The sequence below is a fragment of the Staurois parvus genome, unplaced genomic scaffold, assembly GCF_062004578.1.
Source record: "Staurois parvus isolate SC_StPar_1 unplaced genomic scaffold, SC_StPar_1.0 ptg000120l, whole genome shotgun sequence".
NCBI lineage: Eukaryota > Metazoa > Chordata > Amphibia > Anura > Ranidae > Staurois > Staurois parvus.
The window spans coordinates 5,594,888-5,616,447 of NW_028317916.1; the positions used below are offsets into that span (position 1 = coordinate 5,594,888).

Here is a 21,560-nt window from a genome sequence, read left to right on the forward strand (position 1 = left end):
ACAAACTTTGTTAAATGGTATTGAAAGTCATCACTGTTATATTATCCATGACGCTTACTAGAATATAGAAATATAAAAGTATCCTTGCCTCAGAATAATGCAAAGTAAAGGTATGGTGCATTAATAATTTGTTGATTTTTATTGTAGTTCAACAAACTATTTTATGTTTTGGTCTTGGGTGATTTGAGACATCTTCACTGTCAGAAGAAAAAAACTTTTAATCTTTTTTTCAATCAATCGTTTTGTGTCGTGGTCCTGTGGGACCAGTAACATCTTTACCACTGAACGAAAAATATTTTCATTCATCACACCTATTGGCCATTTCTAATGTGGCTAGTCTCAGTTCTTATAGATCATTTTTAATACTATCTTCAAAGTAACATGGAATAAGCCATATATTTTCATTTATATAATTTTCACAATGTCCTTAGAAGGTATAGAGGGTGATTTGACGTTTCCCAGTTGCCGCTGGATCCATGGTCTCCTTGAGTCCGCTACATTGGGGCCACGGTCAATGCAGTTTCATCCCGGATGTCCATATTTTACAATTGCTCTGATCATTATTGATTTTCTGTAAGTATCATTATAGCAATGACATAAATGGTACTGACCACTGTTTATATATGCATATTATCACTCCTTTTCTATGTGCTCATTATAAACTCTCTGTATCTACGCCCCATGAAGAAGATAAAAAAAGTGGAATGATTAAAACGCGTCGGGGTAACCTCGTCCCTTTATTGGTGGTTTTCATATTGTGAAGAAAGATTTCTTGCAATATTTGTTTGAGCGTGTTTTAAAGATTATGTATTTTTTGCAAGTATAAAGATTATGTATTATGTATAAAGATTTGTAAAAAAGTTTATTCCTTTCTAAAGACAGGTCTTTTGTTATATGTGCAATGCTATAGCTTGGTGCATGAAAATCCTATAGGGGTTTTTTTCTTCAATGTCCCCTGAAATAGATCCAACGTCAATTACGATGAACGCTGGCCACTTACTGGAACAAAAAAAAAATGTTCTGCTCCTGCTGTGTGAGAGCTCTGCCGCCTCCTTGTGATAAATAAACTAAGGGGCGGGGTCACCTGGTGATATCACCGGGTGACATCGATCCAGCATGCCCTGGTAGATGGCGTAACAAGAGGGTGGGGTCAACCGGTGGCCCAACCCTAGTTTATTTAGCGGCAGAAGGAGGAGGAGCTGTCAAACAACCAGGGCCAAATGCGGCCCCCAACGCTGTTTTTTCACAAAAATTTTTATTGCTGGCAATTCTTTTCTTTACATTCAGCTGTCAGTGGGGAACCTTGACAACCAACTTTTCACTAAAAAACAAAAAAATGCTGGAGGTGGATCATTAAGCTTTTTTTCTACTGGCAAATAGCTCCCAAAAACAAAAAATAAAAAAAATTTCTCTGCTCCTATCAGCTGAGGCTTGAAAAGCACTTCTAGCCTACAATAGTATGTGGGGACACATAGGATAACACTATTTGCTTCTACAGGCAGAAACAAAAAAAAACGCTCATAAGCAGCTGCTAGGAGCTCAAAAATATGCTAATGTGCATGGAGCCTTAACATTTTTTTATGAATATAATTTCCCAAATGAAAACCAAAATTTGTTCATTCGAGAAAATTTTTTTTTATTGTGCTCCTTCACAGCAGTCAAAATTGAATCTGATCCATTAATGATTTGAAAAATGGACAAATGTTAAAACAAAATATTTGGAACAAAATTCTTCTAGTGCAGGGCTCAACAAATCCCAGGCGCCAGCCCACAATGGCAACTAGAAATTGCATCCTAGCTTCACACATTGCCTTCCACTGACGTCAATGCAAAACCACGCCCTAGTGACATCAATCCAAAATCGCGCCTCATTGACTTCAAAGCAAATTCACATCCCATAGACTTCAATGCAAAATCACGTCAATTAGACTTCAATACAATGCAAAATCATGTATCATAGACTTCAATGCAAAATCGCACCGCATATACTTCAATGCAAAATTGCGTCCCATAGGCTTCAATGCAAAATTGCGTACCATAGGTTTCAAAACAAAATTGCGTCCCATTGGCTTCCATGCAAAATCATCTCTCATTGACTTCAATGAAAAATCGCCTCCCACTGACTTCAAAGCAAAATCGCCTCCTACTGACTTCAATGCAAAATCGCCTCCCACTGACTTCAATCCTGTCAAAAGCAATCCTATGTGAACACTTATCTCCACACGCCACTCAACATTATCACTTGTGAATTTGGAAGGCACACCTACAGTGGGGATCGAAAGTTTGGGCACCCCAGCTAAAAATGTGTATTAATGTGCATAAAGAAGCCAAGGAAAGATGGAAAAATCTCCAAAAGGCATCAAATTACAGATTAGACATTCTTAGAATATGTCAACAAAAGTTAGATTTTATTTCCATCATTTACACTTTCAAAATAACAGAAAACAAAAATATGGCGTCTGCAAAAGTTTGGGCACCCTGCAGAATTTATAGCATGCACTGCCCCCTTTGCCAAGCTGAGACCTGCTAGTGTCATGGATTGTTCTCAATCATTGTCTGGGCAGACCAGGTGATGTCAATCTCAAAGGTTTTAAATGCCGAGACTCATCTGACCTTGCCCCAACAATCAGCACCATGGGTTCTTCTAAGCAGTTGTCTAGAAAACTGAAACTGAAAATAGTTGATGCTCACAAAGCTGGAGAAGGCTATAAGAAGATAGCAAAGCGTTTTTAGATGTCAATATCCTCTGTTCGGAATGTAATTAAGAAATGGCAGTCATCAGGAACAGTGGAAGTTAAAGCAAGATCTGGAAGACCAAGAAAAATATCAGACAGAACAGCGCGCAGGATTGTAAGAAAAACAATTCAAAACCCACGTTTGACTGCACGATCCCTCCAGAAAGATCTGGCAGACACTGGAGTTGTGGTACACTATTCCACTATAAAGAGATACTTGTACAAATATGGTCTTCATGGAAGAGTCATCAGAAGAAAACCTCTTCTACGTCCTCACCACAAAAATCATCGTTTGAACTTTGCAAATGAACATATAGACAAGCCTGATGCATTTTGGAAACAAGTTCTGTGGACCGATGTGGTTAAAATTGAACTTTTTGGCCGGAATGAGCAAAGGTACGTTTGGAGAAGAAGGGGCACAGAATTTAATGAAAAGAACCTCTGTCCAACTGTTAAGCATGGGGTTGGATCAATCATGCTTTGGGGTTGTGTTGCAGCCAGTGGCACAGGGAACATCTCACGAGTAGAAGGAAAAATGGATTCAATAAAATTTCAGCAAATTTTGGATGGTAACTTGATGCCATCTGTGAAAAAGCTGAAGTTAAAGAGAGGACGGCTTCTACAAATGGATAATGATCCTAAACACAACTCGAAATCCACGGGGGATTACATCAAGAGGCGTAAACTGAAGGTTTTGCCATGGCCTTCACAATCTCCTGACCTCAACATAATTGAAAATCTATGGATAGACCTTAAAAGAGCAGTGCGTGACAGACAGCCCTGAAATCTCAAAGAACTGGAAGACTTTTGTAAGGAAGAATGGGCAAAGATACCTCAAACAAGAATTGAAAGACTCTTGGCTGGCTACAAAAAGCGTTTACAAGCTGTGATACTTGCCAAAGGGGGCAGTACAAGATATTAACTCTGCAGGGTGCCCAAACTTTTGCAGATGCCATTTTTTTGTTTTCTGTTATTTTGAAAGTGTAAATGATGGAAATAAAATCTAACTTTTGTTGACATATTATAAGAATGTCTAATCTGTAATTTGATGCCTTTTGGAGATTTTTCCATCTTCCCTTGGCTTCTTTATGCACATTAATACAAATTTTTAGCTGGGGTGCCCAAACTTTCGATCCCCACTGTATAAATTTGCACAGGACCCTTTTTGTAACGGCACTCAAAACACAATGCGTGTGGATCGCATTCGTGTATACCACCTCAACAGGAACAAATAATATCTAGCTTGTCATGGGAACACGTGAGTTTGAAAGCACATCCAGAATTGCGTGTGTGTGAACTAGGGCAGCTCCATTCACACCTAGGCAATTTGGGATCGTGGAAGAATCGCTGTGATTGCAAAATGCAGGTTCAGGTGCCATTTTATTCAATGGCACCTAAAATGTGAAGTGGTTTTGCCATGATTGTCACGCAGCAAAATCGCATTGTGTGAAACTTTTCACTTTTTAGCTGGTTAACTTAGTTAACATTTTTAGCTGGCTTCTAGGTTCAAAGCAAATTTGTCAAGCGTAGTGTATGGCCAGCTTTATTCCTAGCTACAACAATCCCTGCCTGGCAGCACAGCTCCGAGTCCTCACGTGTAAATCAGTGTAGAAGGAGGAGGAAACCATGTACTATAGATAACACAACTCCAGATAAACACCGCTATCATGGTAAGTCAATAGCTTTGTCAGAATCCTGCAATATTTATGATCTTGGAATAGTAACTACAATCCAACTTGGTTAATTTAGTTATATATAAAACACAGGTTACTAACAGGGAACACACTATTCCTTTCACAGAAACTATTGATAACAGTGTTGATACATTATTAAAGTAGATGTAGACCCAATCCCTAAAGTATATTATAAATGTTACCATGTTAATGGTGACTGGGGACAAAGAGAAGGCAAATTTATTAAATACCTTCTTCAGCTCTGTGTATACAAAGGACCATGGGGGAGCTCTTGTCCATAATGGGTATGGTATTGACACAGCTCCAGATGATCCACATGGGCTCACAATTGATACGATCCAAAATATTTAGACAGAATAAAACGTGAATAAAGCACATGGACCGGACGGCATACACCCACAGGTCCTTAAAGAATTGAGCTCTGTCATTTCAAAGCCATTGTTTCTAATTTTTAGGGACTCTTTAATGACTGACATAGTACCACTGGATTGGCATAAGGCCAATGTGGTGCCAATATTTAAAAAGGGGTCAAAATCTTTACCAAGTAATTATAGACTAGTTAGTTTAACTTCTATAGTTGGGAAGATACTACACAGTTTAATAAAAAACCACAGAGATGAGTTCTTGCTGGAATAAAATATTTCAAGCAACAGACAGCATGGATTCATGAAAGACAGAAGTTGTCAAACAAATCTGATTTCTTTTTATGAGGAGGTGTGAAAAACCTTGGTGGCTGTGGACATGGTATACCTGAATTTTGCCAAAGCGTTTGACACAGTTCCCCACACATGGCTAATGTGCATGGTAAAGTCTACAGACTTGGAAAAATCTGTATGTAAATAGTTGGAAAACTGGCTAAAAGATCATATTCAAAGAGTAGTGGTTAATGATTCACACTCTGAATGGTCTAGGGTCAACAGTGATGTACCGCAAGGTTCAGTGTTGGGACCCTTATTTTTTAATATATTTATAAACGATATAGGGTCTGGGATTAAAAATCTAATTTCAATCTTTGCAAATGACACCAAGCTGTGCAGTGGAATAACGTCCTTACAGGATGTCTCCAATTTACAAGTCTACCTCAATGCACTGTTTAATTGGGCAACTATGTGGTAAATGAGGTTTAATGTTGATAAATGTAAGGTTATGCACTTGGGGGCTAAGAATATGCATGCATCATACATACTAGGGCAGGGGTGGGCAACTGTGGCCCTCCAGCTGTTGGTGAACTACAAGTCCCATCATGCCTCTGCCTTTGTAAGTCATGCTTGTAACTGTCAGTTTTGCAATGCCTCATGGGACTTGTAGTTCTACAACAGCTGGAGGGCCACAGTTGCCCACCCCTGTACTAGGGGATGTACAACTGGGGGAATCAAAGGTGGAGAAGGATCTGGGAGTTCTGGTAGATCACAAGCTTAGTAATGACATGCAATGTCAAGCTGTGGTTTCTAAAGCGAGCAAAATCCTCACTTGTATTAAAAGAGGTATAGACTCCAGAGAGAGAGAGAGAGAGAGAGAGATCATTTTACCCCTGTACAAATCAATAGTAATACCTCATCTGGAATATGCAGTTCAATTTTGGGAACCAATTCACAAAAAGAACATTGGGGAACTGGAGAAAGTACAGAGAAGGGCAACCAAACTGATAAGAGGTATGGAGGAGTCAGCTATGAGGAAAATTTAGAGGAACTGAATTCATTCTCTCTTGAGAAGAGGAGATTAAGGGGGGATATGATCAACATGTGTAAATACATCAGTGGTTCATATAGTGAACTCGGTGTAGAGCTGTTCACCCTGAGGTCATCACAGAGGACAAGGGGGCACTCTTTACGTCTGGAGGAAAAGAAATTTAATCTCCAAACACGGAAAGATTTCTTCACAGTAAGAGCTGTGAAAATGTGGAATAGAGTCTGGGTGGGGCCTAAACATGGATCTGACAGGGAGCGTGTGATGTGAGCTCAGATGCACCCTCCGAGCATAATGTGGGGAGATAATACCTGGGTTTCATCCTGCTTTCCCCTTTCGGTCCTGGAGGCGTGCTCCTGGGTTTGTCCAGAGCGGTGGAGCAAAGCTGGTGCCGGCCCGCATTGCAGAGTGCGGAGTGACGGCAGGTGCTGGGAGGCAGCCACGAGGTGGCTGCGTGAAACCCTGGGTAAGGCATGACCAGGAAGAGGAGCATGTAAACAGGAGGAAAGTAAAAGTGTTGGGTGGACCCCCTGCAGCCCCCACGGAGAAGACAACGGAAGAGCAGCTGAAGATATCTCTGCAGTCACTGCAAAAAACAAACAGGTCAGGAGAGTACCTGGGCACCGGAACATGTGGAGCGGTCAGTGCCATAAGACACTGTTACCATGTTAACATAAGGATGCTGTTATAAAATGCAGATGACTGGGGAATAAAAGTGTATAAGAAGTGGGGGAGGAGGTCACCCAGTGCAAGATAAAGTGCTAACTAAAAAGAATAAATTGGAAGTTTGGGGGAATGCTGAAAAGGAAAGAGTTGGAGATATTACAGAATTTGCCGTCTGCAAGAGGAAGGATATTATTTGTCACAGTGATTCATATTTGTTTGAATCCTATACTGCCTGAGTGTGGAAACGGAGGAGAAACATTAATATGAAGAATAACTAAGTAAAAGGTGGAGGGGCAAAAACTCCTAAGACAAGTAATAGTACAGTAACAAATATATGCCCCCACAGGAGAAAAGTACGGGGAGTCAGACCCCTTAGAGACAACGTGGGATAGGAAGAGGACAAATATCAGAAAACAATAGTGGAGACCAATCCAGTTTATCAATAGAAACAACTGATTTAAATCAAGGTAAAGAATCCATAAATACAGAAAGTGAGTTGGAAACAATGAATTCGGGAGAACAAGGAGCAGGAATGTTAAAGCCCACAAAAAAATAAATAGTAGATATGTTTGCAAAATTAGAACTTTCTTTAAAAATGATATGGCAAGAATACACAAGGATCTGGAAGAGGTGCTGTCCCGGACTGAAGAATCGGAAGGAAAACTGGATAAGCAGGACCAGATAGTAACAGAGCTCAAAAGTCAATTGGAGGATATACAACTCGAACAAAGGAGTTACCAGAAGGACCCCAAGGAGAAGATTTGAGAGAGGTAGTGAATAAAATCATTAACCCATTAATAGACAGACCTATAACGGAACAACTGAAAATGGACAGAGTCCATAGGATAACGAGCCCCCAAGAGTGATTACAGGAACACCAAGGGATGTAATAGTACACTTTCACTACTATGAGGATAAAATAAGAATCTGGGAGAGAATGAAAGGGATGCCAACAATAGCATTTGGAGAAGTGAAGCTGCAGATATATGCAGATATAGCACCTAATTGGTGAGAAGAAGAATGTTAAGACCATTGCTGGAACAGATGCGAACAAAAAATATCTAATATAAGTGGGGATTCCCTGCATGCCTAATTGGATGGAAAGATGGACATTTAGCTAGTTTGGGATTCCCAGAACTACAGGATTTCTGTGAGAGACTGGATTTACAAGTACCTGACATCCCAGGTTGGACAGAGGGGAGGAGGGAGGAAGGGGGACTGGAAAGGCAGAGATGGCATTCAATCCCAAACAAAAAAAAGGAATACAACAAAGATGAATCAAGTAGGAAAGAAAGATGATAGAAAAATATTTTAGAGGAAAAACACAGGGAGAAGTGTTGAAGGAGGGAGGAAAGACGACATCTGAGAGACTTTTAGAGAAAAAAAAACTAATTTCCTATTATATTTACTTGGTTTCCATGTTTTTCCTTTACTTCCCTCCTCTCCCACCTCAATTTGCCCCCCCCCCCCATTCTTCTCTCCTCTGCCTCCCTTCCCCCTCTTTTTCCCTTTCTCTCCTTTTCTCCCCTTTTGTTTTCTTTCTTTCCTCTTTCTCCCGTTGGATTATCGGGTATTCAAACTGAGGGGGGCTACAGGCAGAGGGGAGGGATGGGGTGAGCAGGGTTATTGTGTATTGTTACAGGTATGAGAAGGAAAATTAATAAATGGATGGGTGGCGGGGAGGATAAACTCAGAAACTCATTCCCCAAAAGGGAAGAACGGGGCAGTGGGAGACATCCATGGATAGAGTCTAACCCCAATTAGAGGGAGCAAGGGTAGGGATAGAATCACAATGGATCCAAAGGTTGGTTAAGAACCGTGTGAACGTGAGGGGGGGGGAGAAGGGAGTAGGGGAGGGAGGCGGGAGGTGGGGGAGGGGGACAGGGTCGAAGGGGTGGAAAAAGGAAAAAGGGTTATTTCAAACATTTCACAGAGCCCTAATACCATAATATAGTACCCTCCTTCTATATGGTTCAAATGCAAGGAGGAATTGATACAAAAGATGCTAGATAAGAATGTAATTAACGTAATGGCCTATAACGTAAAGGGTCTGAATACCCCAGTAAAAAAGACATAAAATTACTAAAGAAATATGGCAGTGCTCTATTGATGTGGTATTCCTACAAGAGACACATATATCTCATGACACAAGAAACAAGTTACAATCAAGATATTACCCGACCTGGTTTTATGCAAACTCGTCTACAAAACGAGCTAAAGGGGTAGCGACTGGGATGGAAAAAAAAAATGTAAAATTTACTATAGAAGACAGGTTGGTTGACCCAGAGGGTAAGTATCTGTTTCTGAATGGAAAATTAAACGGGATGAAATGTACACTAGCAAATATTTACTGTCCAAGTAAGAATGCAATGGGCTATCTAGAAGGCTTGTTAAGAAAATTGATGGATTTCAAGAATGGATTGTGGCTGGAGATTTCAATTTTTGCATGGATCTCCAGTCGGATACTTCGTCCTGGATGCAGAGAGAGGGTAGTAAATATTTAAAACCATTGAAAAAGAGATTACATCAATGTCGACTGATAGATGTATGGAGGATTAAGCACACAGGGGAAAGGGATTATACGTTTTACTCCTCTGCACATTTGACGTACTACAGACTGGACTATATATTGATAGAACACAGATTACTGGAGTCATTGATTAAATCCAGGATTAAAATTACATCTTTTTCAGACCATTCACCAGTCACAATGAAGTTGAAAATTGAAGGAGATTTTAAAAATCTGAACACTTGGAAATGAAATATGTTACTGAAAGGTCAGGAAGTAGAAGGAAAAATAAAAAAAAGAAATAGAGCAGTATTTTCAACTGAACGAAACCGAAGCTGCTTCAGTGGCCACGATATGGGAATCCCATAAAACATATATAAGGGGTATACTGATTGGACAGGAGCAGAAAAAAAGAAGAAATGGGCAGAAAAGATGAGAACATTAATATAAGAATTATATAAATTAGAACAAGAACATAAGAGAAGAACAGAAATAGAAGTACAATATAAGATAATACTAAAAAGAGAAGAGTTGAATGACCTAATGGAGCAGGAGACAAAAAGGGCTTTCAATATGGTGGCAAAGGAAAGGTATATATGGGGCAATAGACCAGGAAAACACTTAGCAAAAACGTTAAGGAAAAAGAAATCAGTAAACTTCATAGAGAAGATTAGGAAAAAATGGGAGAGATAGTACATTTAACTAAAATGATTGCTAATGTATTTCAAAAAATACTATAGTTCGCTGCATGCGGTTAATAACAAGGATCAAAAGGTTCTGATAGGAGAGAGAAATAAGAAAATTCAGACATATTTAAAAACAGCTGGATTACCCAGACTAGAAGAGGAAAGACTGGCAATGTTAGAAAATCCTATATCACAAGAAGAAATACTAGCAGCAATAAAGAGTACAGCAGTAGTGAAAAGCCTGGGACCGTATGGATAAACAGTAAGATATTATAAAAAATTTAAATAACTTTTAGCGCCTAAAATGAGTGAATATATGAATGCATTAGGAACAGGTATGGAAATGAGGAAGGAGTCGTTATTAGCACAAATTACGATACTACCTAAAGAAGGAAAAGATTTATCTCAGTGCACCAGTTATAGGCCAATATCATTGTTAAATACAGATGATATATTATTTTATGTGGTAAATCCTAGACTGACATTACCAAATTTAATGAGAACATTAAAACAATACAGAGAGCTGTAAAATTTTCAGATTAACCCTCTGAAGTCAGAGATATTGAATATTAATCTACCAAAGAGAGAAAGACAGGCAATTCAATGGAATTTCACCTTTATCTGGTGGGATAAATAATTAAACTATTTAGGAGTTAGGATAACATCGTCACTGAAGGGAATATACTACGCAAATTATATCATGTTAATAAACGAGATAAAAGAGGAACTGAGGAAATTGTCAATAAGAGCACTTTCTTGGATAGGCCGAATAAATATGATTACCTAAAATCTTATAAAAGATTCATATCTTGCCAATTTATCTGCCACGTGGGTATTTTGGGGCATTAAAAAGAATAATTATGAGCTATATACGGGCAAATAAAAACCAAGGGTAAAACAGGAGATATTAAGCAAAGACAAAACAAAGGGGGTTAAAACATGCCGGATTTTAGAAGATACTATCACACAGTAGTTTTATCACGGTTAATGGATTGGGCATATAATACACATGGGAAAAGTTGGGTAAAAATTTAAAAAACACTGAGTGAAGCGCAGTTAGATAAAATTATGTGGATTCCACAGCAATACCGTATGTTTGCAGAAAACACAAGCATTTTGGCACGAAATGTTTTTAGGATATGGGATTTAATCCACAAACAAATGGGGTGGGAATACAACTCACCAATGATACCATTAGTAGGAACAAATTATTTTACACCAGGCAGGAGTAATATTTCAGGGAATTGGATAAAAGATAAGGATGTATGTGTAAAAGATATGAGATCAGGAGAAATATGCACTGTACAAGAGCTGAAACAGAAAAAGGATACGTTTGTTCTGATGGATGAATGGCGGTATTATCAATTAAAGCATTTTCTTATAACACTTCCACAGCCCGTAAGAGGGGTAGAAAACTTACACCCATTAGAGCACTTAATGAGTTTAGAGGGGACACAAAAACATTGCACTTCACGTATGCAAAAGACACTTACTTTTATTTTTGAACTGACCCCATTAGGGTATATGGAGAAATGGAAAAAGAAATTGGGAACACAAAATGAATGAGCAACAGAAAAGGAAAATATTTAGGATTCCACAAGGAGCAACGGATATGTATATAGTTGAGATGAATTATAAACGTCTGACAAGATGGTATGTTACGTCCAGTACGGTTCACAAATATCACCAAGAGAACTCTCCACTATGTTGGAGAGATTGTGGGAGAGAGGGTGCACAGGTACAGTTGTGACCAAAATTATTCAACCCCCACTGAAATTGAGTGTTTTGGCCAGTTTGACATTGCTTTTGATCATTCAGTCATCTTGCTTACATTTACATTAAAGAGGCACTTGTAGGTCAGACAAATATAACATAACAGTTATAATGAAATAACCACAAATGTCTTTTCTGTGCTCACAGCATTATCAGTTTTATTCAACCCCCAAGTGACATTCAATCTTAGTACTTAGTACAGCATCCTTTTACAGTTATAACAGCTTTTAAACGTGAAGCATAGCTTGACACAAGTGTCTTGCAGCGATCTACGGGTATCTTCGCCCATTCTTCATGGGCAAAGGCCTCCAGTTCAGTCACATTCTTAGGCTTGCGCACTGCAACTGCTTTCTTTAAGTCCCACCAGAGGTTCTCAATCGGATTTAAGTCTGGTGACTGCGATGGCCACTCCAAAATGTTCCAGCCTTTCCTCTGCAACCATGCTCTAGTGGACTTGGAGGTATGCTTGGGATCATTGTCCTGTTGAAAGGTCCAACGTCTCCCAAGCCTCAGGTGTGTGACGGACTGCATCACGTTTCCATCCAATATCTCCTGGTACTGAAGAGAATTCATGGTACCTTGCACACGCTGAAGCTTCCCTGTACCTGCAGAAGCAAAACAGCCCCAAAGCATGATTGACCCTCCACCATGCTTCACAGTAGGCAAGGTGTTCTTTTCATCATAGGCCTTGTTCTTCCTCCTCCAAACATAGCGTTGATCCATGGGCCCAAACAGTTCTAATTTTGTTTCATCAGTCCACAGAACACTATCCCACAACTTTTGTGGTTTGTCCACATGGCTTTTGGCATACTGCAGTCGACTCTTCTTATTCTTTGGAGACAGCAAGGGGGTACGCCTGGGAGTTCTGGCACGGAGGCCTTCATTACGCAGTGTGCGTCTTATTGTCTGGGCTGAAACTTCTGTACCCACATCTGACAAATCTTTTCTCAGTTCCTCAGCAGTCACACGGGGACTTCTCTCCACTCTACGCTTCAGGTAGCGCACAGCAGTCGAAGTCAGCATCTTCTTTCTGCCACGACCAGGTAGCGTTTCAACAGTGCCCTTTGCCTTGAATTTGCGAATGATGCTTCCTAAGGTGTCTCTTGGTATGTTTAACATCTTTGCAATCTTCTTATAGCCATTGCCCTTCCTGTGAAGAGAAATCACCTCTTCTCTTGTCTTCCTGGACCATTCTCTTGCCTTCACCATGTTTGTAACCACACCAGTAAATGTCTAGAAGGAGCTGAGTATCACAGTCATTTTAAAGCTGCCTAATTGGTGCTTATTATGCTTGATTGCTGCTCGGTGACATCCACAGGTGTTTTCAATACCTGATGGAAAGCACCTGTATGAACCTCTGTTCTTCAGAGTGGTAGTCTTTAAGGGGTTGAATAATTGTGGCAATGAAGAAACCACATAAGAACCATTTACTACTGTATTACATAAACAATTGATGTCATTTTAGTTGCATTTGGGTAGTTACAACGTCCTTGTAGGATTTGATTCTGAATACAATTCCAAATGTACACTATAGTCCCTAAACCCCTTTACAGCATTGGGGGTTGAATAATTTTGGTCACAACTGTAGATATGTGGTGGGAATGTCCCAAGGTACAAATATTCTGGCAGATGACATTACAACAAATCTCAGAAATAGCGACAGAAAGGATAATGGACCCATGGGTGTGTCTGTTTCATAATACCGACTTTACAGTGAAATAATACAAAAATAGGATTGTTTTCCATTTACTTAATGTGGCAAAAGGTATGATCTCTAAATTTTGGGAATACCAAGAATTACCTAAAGTTAAATATTGGATGAAGAGAGTAGAATATAATTATAAGAGGAAGGAGCTACACCATAGTGGAGAAGATAAAATGGAGAAGTTCATGGAAACATGGAAAAGGTGGTGTGGATTTAGGAGTACACGGAGATTTGCTGAACTGAAGGAATAAGAGGGTTAAGAGGATAAGTAGAGGGAGGAATAAGGAGCAGAGAAGTTACTATAATTAAAGAGCATCTGTGAAATAAGAAGAGATTGGGATGGGAGAATAAGGGTGGTGGGGGCAGGGGGAAAGGCAGGGAAAGTTAATAAAATTTGTTATGAAGATTGTTGATTTGTGTTAGTAATGTAATAAGTATATGTATAATGTATTTTAGAACAATAAAAAAATAATAAAAAAAAGAAATGAAGAATAGAATCCCTCAAGAGTTGATACTGGCCAGCTCAGTGGATTGCTTTAAAAAAGGCCTGGATTCTTTCTTGGATACACAGAATATAACTGGATGCTAACATTTATAGGTAAAGTTGATCCAGAGAATATTTGATTGCCTCTCGGGGGATCAGGAAGGAATTTGTTCCCCTGCCGGAGCAAATTGCATCGTGCTTTGCTGGATTTTTTGCCTTCCTCTGGATCAACTGTGGGTGTAGGATCAGAACTTTTTTTTATGGTTGAACTGGATGGACTTTTGTCTTTTTTCAGACAGACTAACTATGTAATATAATCTCAAACGTTGCTTTCCAGCTTTCACTAAAATAATACCTAGAAATCCTGCAAAAAGTCCTTGTTTAGGCACTTTTCATGACACCTGTCTTCCAACTAAACTTCTGTTGTCACCCTGTCACATAAGTCCCTGGTGGAAACTGCAAGCAGCCGAGCAACAGGCAGGGTGCAACATTACTAATATCAGGAAGCCAATTCACACCAAGAAGTGCAAAGAATGGAAGTAGCTGAAACAAGCTACAGGAAAGCCCTCGAGCCACAAAGCTTCAAAACATTCAACAACTAAATACTTTCAGAATTGGGCCTGTTCACATAGAAGAGCTCCAGCACCTGTAGCTCAATGCCTGAAGCTGACAAAGCTACACAAGATGGCAGAATGCATTGTTTCAAAAAACTTCAATGGGAGAGCATGCTGGAAAATGTTTGTTTTTCAAGCCTAAACAACCATCTCCTCCTTCTAGTAACTAGCTTTCCAAAACGCACAAAAAAAACAAACAACAAAACTCCAAAATCACCTGCAAATGCTCATGCTCAGGTGTGAATACAGCCTGTGAAGCCAAAAATGTTATAGTTAGTCTGCTTGAAAAAAGACACAAGTCCACCTAGTTCAACCAAGAGGAAAAAAAAATTATACAATCCTATGTACACAATCCTATACCCACAGTTGGAGGAAGGAAGAGGAAGGCAAAAAACCCCAATAAATCTTGATCCAATTTGCTCCAGTGAGGAAAAAATTCCCTACGGATCCCCCAAGAGGCAATCTGAAATTCCCTGTATCAACTTTACCTATAAAGCAAAATGGCTATGAACACTGATTGACAAAGTATGACAGTTGTTTATGATACCTAGAGGTCTATTTATAAAGTAGAGAATGTACAGTACACAAACATTCAATGGTACAGAACCATCCAGCTATAAACAAAAAAAGACTGACAATTGTGAATAAAAGCAATATTTTTGACTTTTTGCTATAAAACATATCCAATATCTTCATAAATTTAGGCCAAAATGCAATCTGCTACATGTCTTTGCTAAAAACAAAATCCCAATAAATGTATATTAATTGGTTATGTGAAAGTTATAGCATCTACAATTGGCGGTATATATATATATATATATATATATATATATATATATATACACACTCATATTTTTTTTTTGTTTTTAGAGGCGGTTATCAGCGACTTATAGCGGGACTGCGGTGGGCATTCTGACACTGGGTGGGAACTGACTAACGGCCACTGGCATCCCCACTGACACTAATACAGTGATCAGTGTATTAAAAAGCACTGACACTGTACTAATGACACTGGGCAGGAAGGGGCTAACATCTGGGGCGATCAAAGGGTTAACTGTGCGCATTTTACATTGTGTGCCGTTTTACTTGGGAGACATGCTGCTGTGTCTTTCTCTGCTGTGCAGAGAGATGCAAAGCAGCATGTGCTTGCTGGCAGGGGAGAGATCTGTGTTATTTACACGCAGATCTCTCCCCTCTCAGCCCTGCCGACGATCTCGGGATTCGTCGGCTAGGATCCCAAGAATTGACATCCCCAGTGGCCAACAGCGGCAAGGGTAGGGTGCGCACACCCCCTACCCAAAAGTATATATATATAATTTTGCACAGCCGTGCTGCCCTGTAGCAGTATGTCTACTATAGAGCGGAGGGCAACTGGTTATACTGAGTAATATGATATGTAATATTTGGTATATGTACTCCAGACCAACAACTGCCTAGGTGAGCAACCGTTTGCATTGGTGTCCATGTTAGCTTTTTCTTTTTCCCACTCTAATCTGTGTTAGCCCATTAGGTTATCCCATCTATACTCTTTCGTGATGTCACTGGCTGATGTCTTTTATAGCCAATGGATGGTGGTGTAACAAGCGAAATGGACGCTGTCTTGGAAATGCTTTCATCTGTAAATAAAGATACTGGCATATTTACTTACCCAACTGTTTTGTATCTATTAAAACTTAAAATAAAGTTTAAAAAAAATACAGAAAGAGGGAGATTTACTGAGCGAACCATTAACCACTTTATAAATACTGTATAATAATAATAATAATTTGGAGAGTGCAAAATCTGGTTCAGCTCTGCATAGAAACCAATCAGCTTCCAGGTTGAACAAGCTGAAAGTTAGAAGCTGATTGGCTACCATGCACAACTGCACCAGATTCTGAATGCTCCAGTTTTAGTAAATCCCCCCAAAGTGTGTCACTGGACAGATCTGTACTGGATAAGAAAGCTAAAAATAATAATTATAATAATAATAATAATAATAATGCAACCACAAGATCTAAGGATTGGTAAACTGTGATATATATATATATATAATTGTTTGGGGTTTAATACTGAAAGTATTTAATCCGACAGTATACAGAACATGGAAATGCAATTGTTTTAGTAAATATAAACTGCTAAATACCTTTTCCCATCAGCAGTTAGAGCAGAGCACATGTTAAATCTTGTAGAAGGAGTTTTCGTTCTGCTCTAGCAGGATACAGAACACCTGACCTCTGTCTGGACAGTGCTGATTGGCCCTGTGCTGATCACATGCACTCTCTCAAAACAATAAAACCTCTCTGGCAATACACACCAAACTGAGCATGTGCAGATGGACTCCACACAATATGTCTTATCAGGAGATAAGAGGGGAACACTGGAAGAAGGGGAGGATCAGAGCAGACAGGATCAAACCGCATTTTTACACAATACAGAGGATTAACTCCTTAGGTTCCACAGTGAGAATAACAAGCATGCTCTACTACACATACAGACTGATTTTACTGATGTGGGTTTAGTAACACTTTAAAGGATAAGTTTGTAACATGTAACATGTTCCCACTGCAAAGTTCTGTGAATGAATGAAGTCCCGGGAGGCTTTGCGGCTGTCGGCTTGTAGTTCTCAATGAACTACCACGGTGCTGTGGAGTGCTGTAATAGTTCATGGAATCTTCCTGTCAGACAATATCGGCAAGCAGATACACTGACAGTTTGCAGGAGACCTGCATGGCACCAGCTTATCACTGGTGCAATGTTTTCCAAGCTCCAAAAAAAAAAATAGTAAATGCACATTTTTTTACCTGCAAAAAGAAAAATGGGCATTTTAAAGTGAACTTGTCCTTCAAATAGACTATTAAACTAGTTCCAGCCCTTAGAACATACCTATGTATCCTCAGGAGAACGTTTTTATACTGGCATCACAGCTGCAGCCTACTGTTGGCTGATGTCGCAGAGCCGGTCCAGTCTCTGCAGGGATCCTGATAATAATGTTGAGATCCACCCAGATGCCTAGACTGCTAGCTGGCTCAGCCTTTCAGCACACTGCTGAAAGACTGAACCAGTCGCACCCTCCCCCATCCACAGCCCAGGGCTCCAGTGAGAGCTGGAGGGGCAGAGCAGAGAGCTGGTGACTGACAGTCACTGACTCTCTGCTCAGAGCAGACCGAGAGCTGATCAATCAGAGGTCATTTAATTGCTCAGTTCTCTGTCTTAGGGCCAGTTCACACCACAAAAATGCACTCTGGATGCATTACTGATACTTTTTGTTTACAGTTCACACCACACTCCATGCTGGTGCAGTTTTGATGCAGTTTGCTATGTTCCAGTGCAGTTCTGTGCAGAAAAAATGCAGCATGTTCTACTTTTTTTCTGCACTGGAAACCAACTGGAACTGACTGCATTGGTGTGAACTAGTGCCATTGGAATACATGGAAAACACTGTGCATGCATTTTTAATGCAGAACAAAAACTGCACTGGACTGTATCTAGTGTGAACTAGCCCCTAAACTGGTAAGGGACAGCTGCAGCATCACAGTGATGCTGCAGCAATATAGGTGAGTTTATTTTTTCTGCCCCATACTTCTCTTTTAAATATTTTTTTTTTAAATAAAGGAAAAGTGTAAAAAAAAGTACATAAAATAAATTAATGTAAAAAAACAAACAAAAAACACTCCCATCCCCCTGTTTCTGCGCAAAAGCAAAGGCACATGTAGGTCCAGCATGCATATATAAACAGTGCCAGCACCACACATGTGGGGTATCGCCTCGAACATCAGAGTGACAGCAATCATTCTAGAACCACAACTCATGTTTATGACCTGTAAAGGCTTTCAAAGCCTTTCTATGGAAATGTTTCGGTATCGTAGTTTGTCGCTATTTCACGGGTGCGCAAAAAATTAAAAACCTTAACATGTTTGGTATCTATTTACTTGGTGTAACATCATCTTTTATACTTTACCAAAAAATGAAGTATTGTGTTTGTGTTCACTAAAATGCATTTAAGTGTATTTTTTCCTAAAATTTGCATTTGGTAAACGGCTGTGCAAATATTGTGGGACATAATAAAACTTTCAACAGCCACCATTTCATTCTCCGGGGCATGTCAGAAAATATGTAATCTTGGGGGGTTCTAAGTCATTTTCTATCCTAAATATCTTGATTTTATACCATTTATGTGAAACATGTCAAAACTGTCCCAGACAGCAAGTGGTTAAACCAGAGTTTAGTATGAATCCCACCTCTGCCTTGACAAGAAACAATGTATCCAATACAACAAGACAATGTACCAGAGGTTATAGGAGTACCTGGAGAAGTGGCACACACACTGTAGTTCCAGATGTCCCCAGAGATCACACAGTCAATGTCCCTCAGTGATGAGCTCCACGTGAAGTCAGTGCTGTGAGTGCTGAACACTCAATGAAGTGCTCTCAGTGCTGTCTTGTCGGTGATGTCTTCTTAGTGATACGATCTCAGTGATGTGCTCTTGGTGATGTAATCTCAGTGGTGTGTTTTCGGTGATGTGATCTCGGTTATGGGCTCTCAGTGATGTGCTCTCGGTGATGTGCTCTCACTGCTGAGCTATCAGTGCTGTGCTCTCAGTGATTTGCATTCGCAGCTGTACTGTGCTTTCTGTGATGTCCCCTCAGTGATGTGCTCTCACTGCTGAGCTCTCACTGCTGTGCTTTAAGTGATATGCTCTCAGTGATGTACTTTCAGTGCTGAGCTCTCAGTGCTCTGCTCTCACTACTTTGCCATCAGTGCTGTGCTATGGGTACTCTGCTCTAAGGGATGTGCTTTCAGTGATGTGCTCTCAGTGATGTGCTGTTGGTAGTCTGCACTCAGTGTTGTGCTCTCAGTGATGTGCTTTCAGTGCTGTTCTCTCAGTGGTGTGCTGTCAGTGCTGTACTCTTGATATTCTGTGCTCAGTGCTCTGCTCTCACTGCTCTGCTCTCCGTTCTCTGCACTCAGTGATGTGCTGTCAATGCTGTGCTCTCAATGATGTGCTGCAGTGCTGTGCTCTTGGTACTCTGCACTCAGTGCTGTGCTCTCAGTACTCTTCTCTCAGTGATGTGCTGTCAGTGCTGTACTCTTGATATTCTGTACTCAATCTCTGCTCTCACTGCTCTGCTCTCAGTACTCTGCACTCAGTGATGTCCTGTCAATGTTGTGCTCTCAGTGATATGCTGTCAGTGCTGTGCCCTTGGTACTCTGCACTCAGTGCTGTGCTCTCAGTGATGTGCTCTCACTGCTCTGCTGTCAGTGCTGTGGGTACTCTGCTCTCAGTGTTGTGCTGTCAGTGCTGTGCTCTGGGTACTCTGCTCTCAGTGCTGTGCTGTCAGTGATGTTCCCACTGCTCTGCTGTCAGTGCTGTGGGAACTCTGCTCTCAATGCTGTGCTGTCAGTGCTGTGGGTACTCTGCTGTCAGTGCTGTGGGTACTCTGCTCTCAGTGTTGTGCTGTCAGTGCTGTGCTCTGGGTACTCTGCTCTCAGTGCTGTGCTGTCAGTGATGTTCCCACTGCTCTGCTGTCAGTGCTGTGGGAACTCTGCTCTCAATGCTGTGCTGTCAGTGCTGTGGGTACTCTGCTGTCAGTGCTGTGCTCTCAGTGCTATGCTGTGGGTACTCTGCTGTCAGTGCTGTGCTGTGAGTACTCTGCTGTCAGTGCTGTGCTGTCAGTACTGTGGGTACCCTGCTATCGGTGCTCTGCTCTCAGTGCTGTGGGTACTCTGCTGTCAGTGCTGTGCTGTCAGTACTGTGGGTACCCTGCTGTCAGTGCTGTGTTCTCAGTGCTGTGGGTACTCTGCTGTCAGTGCTCTGCTCTCAGTACTGTGGGTACCCTGCTGTCAGTGCTGTGTTCTCAGTGCTAAGCTGTGAGTACTCTGCTGTCAGTGCTGTGCTGTCAGTACTGTGGGTACCCTGCTGTCAGTGATGTGTTCTCAGTGCTGTGCTGTGGGTACTCTGCTGTCAGTACTGTGGGTACCCTGCTGTCAGTGCTGTGTTCTCAGTGCTGTGCTGTGGGTACTCTGCTCTCAGTACTGTGGGTACCCTGCTGTCAGTGCTGTGTTCTCAGTGCTGTGCTGTGGGTACTCTTCTGTAAGTACTGTGGGTACCCTGCTGTCAGTGCTGTGTTCTCAGTGCTGTGCTGTGGGTACTCTGCTCTCAGTACTGTGGGTACCCTGCTGTCAGTGCTGTGTTCTCAGTGCTGTGCTGTGGGTACTCTGCTCTCAGTACTGTGGGTACCCTGCTGTCAGTGCTGTGTTCTCAGTGCTGTGCTGTGGGTACTCTGCTCTCAGTACTGTGGGTACCCTGCTGTCAGTGCTGTGTTCTCAGTGCTGTCACTGTCTTGTAGGGAGCCTAGGACTGGGTTCCCTTCTGGAATGCTGCCCCCTCTAGTCCGGGGCTGGGACCTGCAGCCATTCGTGTCATTCATTGCACACAGTGTATGGAGTCGGACCCTCCCCGGACAGCACACAGGACATTCCCCGCCACTGCTATGACAGCTCCACACAACTCCACCAACTTCCCGACAACTCCACTTACTTCAGGTCGCAGTCATTTGGGGAGTAGAGCGGTGTGGCCCCTGGGAGGATCTGTGTCCGGCAGTATGAGGAGCCACATTGGTGACATGAGGAGCAGAGGATCCCGCACGGCTCTTCCTGGACTCGCGGAGCCCCCGGGGTTTTTGCAAAGCTCTCAGCTGCCAGACAGTCCGAGCTGGGAAAGGACCGCCGGGCGCATGCGCACTACGCCTGCTTATTGTTGGTTCCTCCAAGATATTTGATAACCAGCACCGCAGTGCTAGGAATAACTCACCCCACTATCGGGGCTGCGACTTCTCCACACGGCTGTTTTCAGTGGCATGCCTGACAATGCTGAGACTGGGCTTCCAGGAACGGATTTCTAAATTGGTTCAGGAAAGTCCATGACTGTTTGTCAAACATGTATTTTTACTTTGTGCTGAAGTCTCATAGACTGGAGGGACCCCTAATAAACTGCTGATAATAGTGACTGCTTCTTCAGGGCTCCTT

General features: G+C 41.3%; 1 protein-coding gene across 1 annotated transcript in view; it reads right to left on the reverse strand.

Moving 5' to 3' along the window:
* Positions 1-21,268, reverse strand: part of TSPAN12 (tetraspanin 12) — a 213,719-nt gene extending 192,451 nt beyond the window's left edge. The window contains exon 1 of the mRNA XM_089672107.1: positions 21,073-21,268. The gene's annotated coding sequence lies outside the window, so the exon portion shown is untranslated. The remainder of the gene's footprint in view (positions 1-21,072) is intronic.
* Positions 21,269-21,560: the final 292 nt, after the last annotated feature.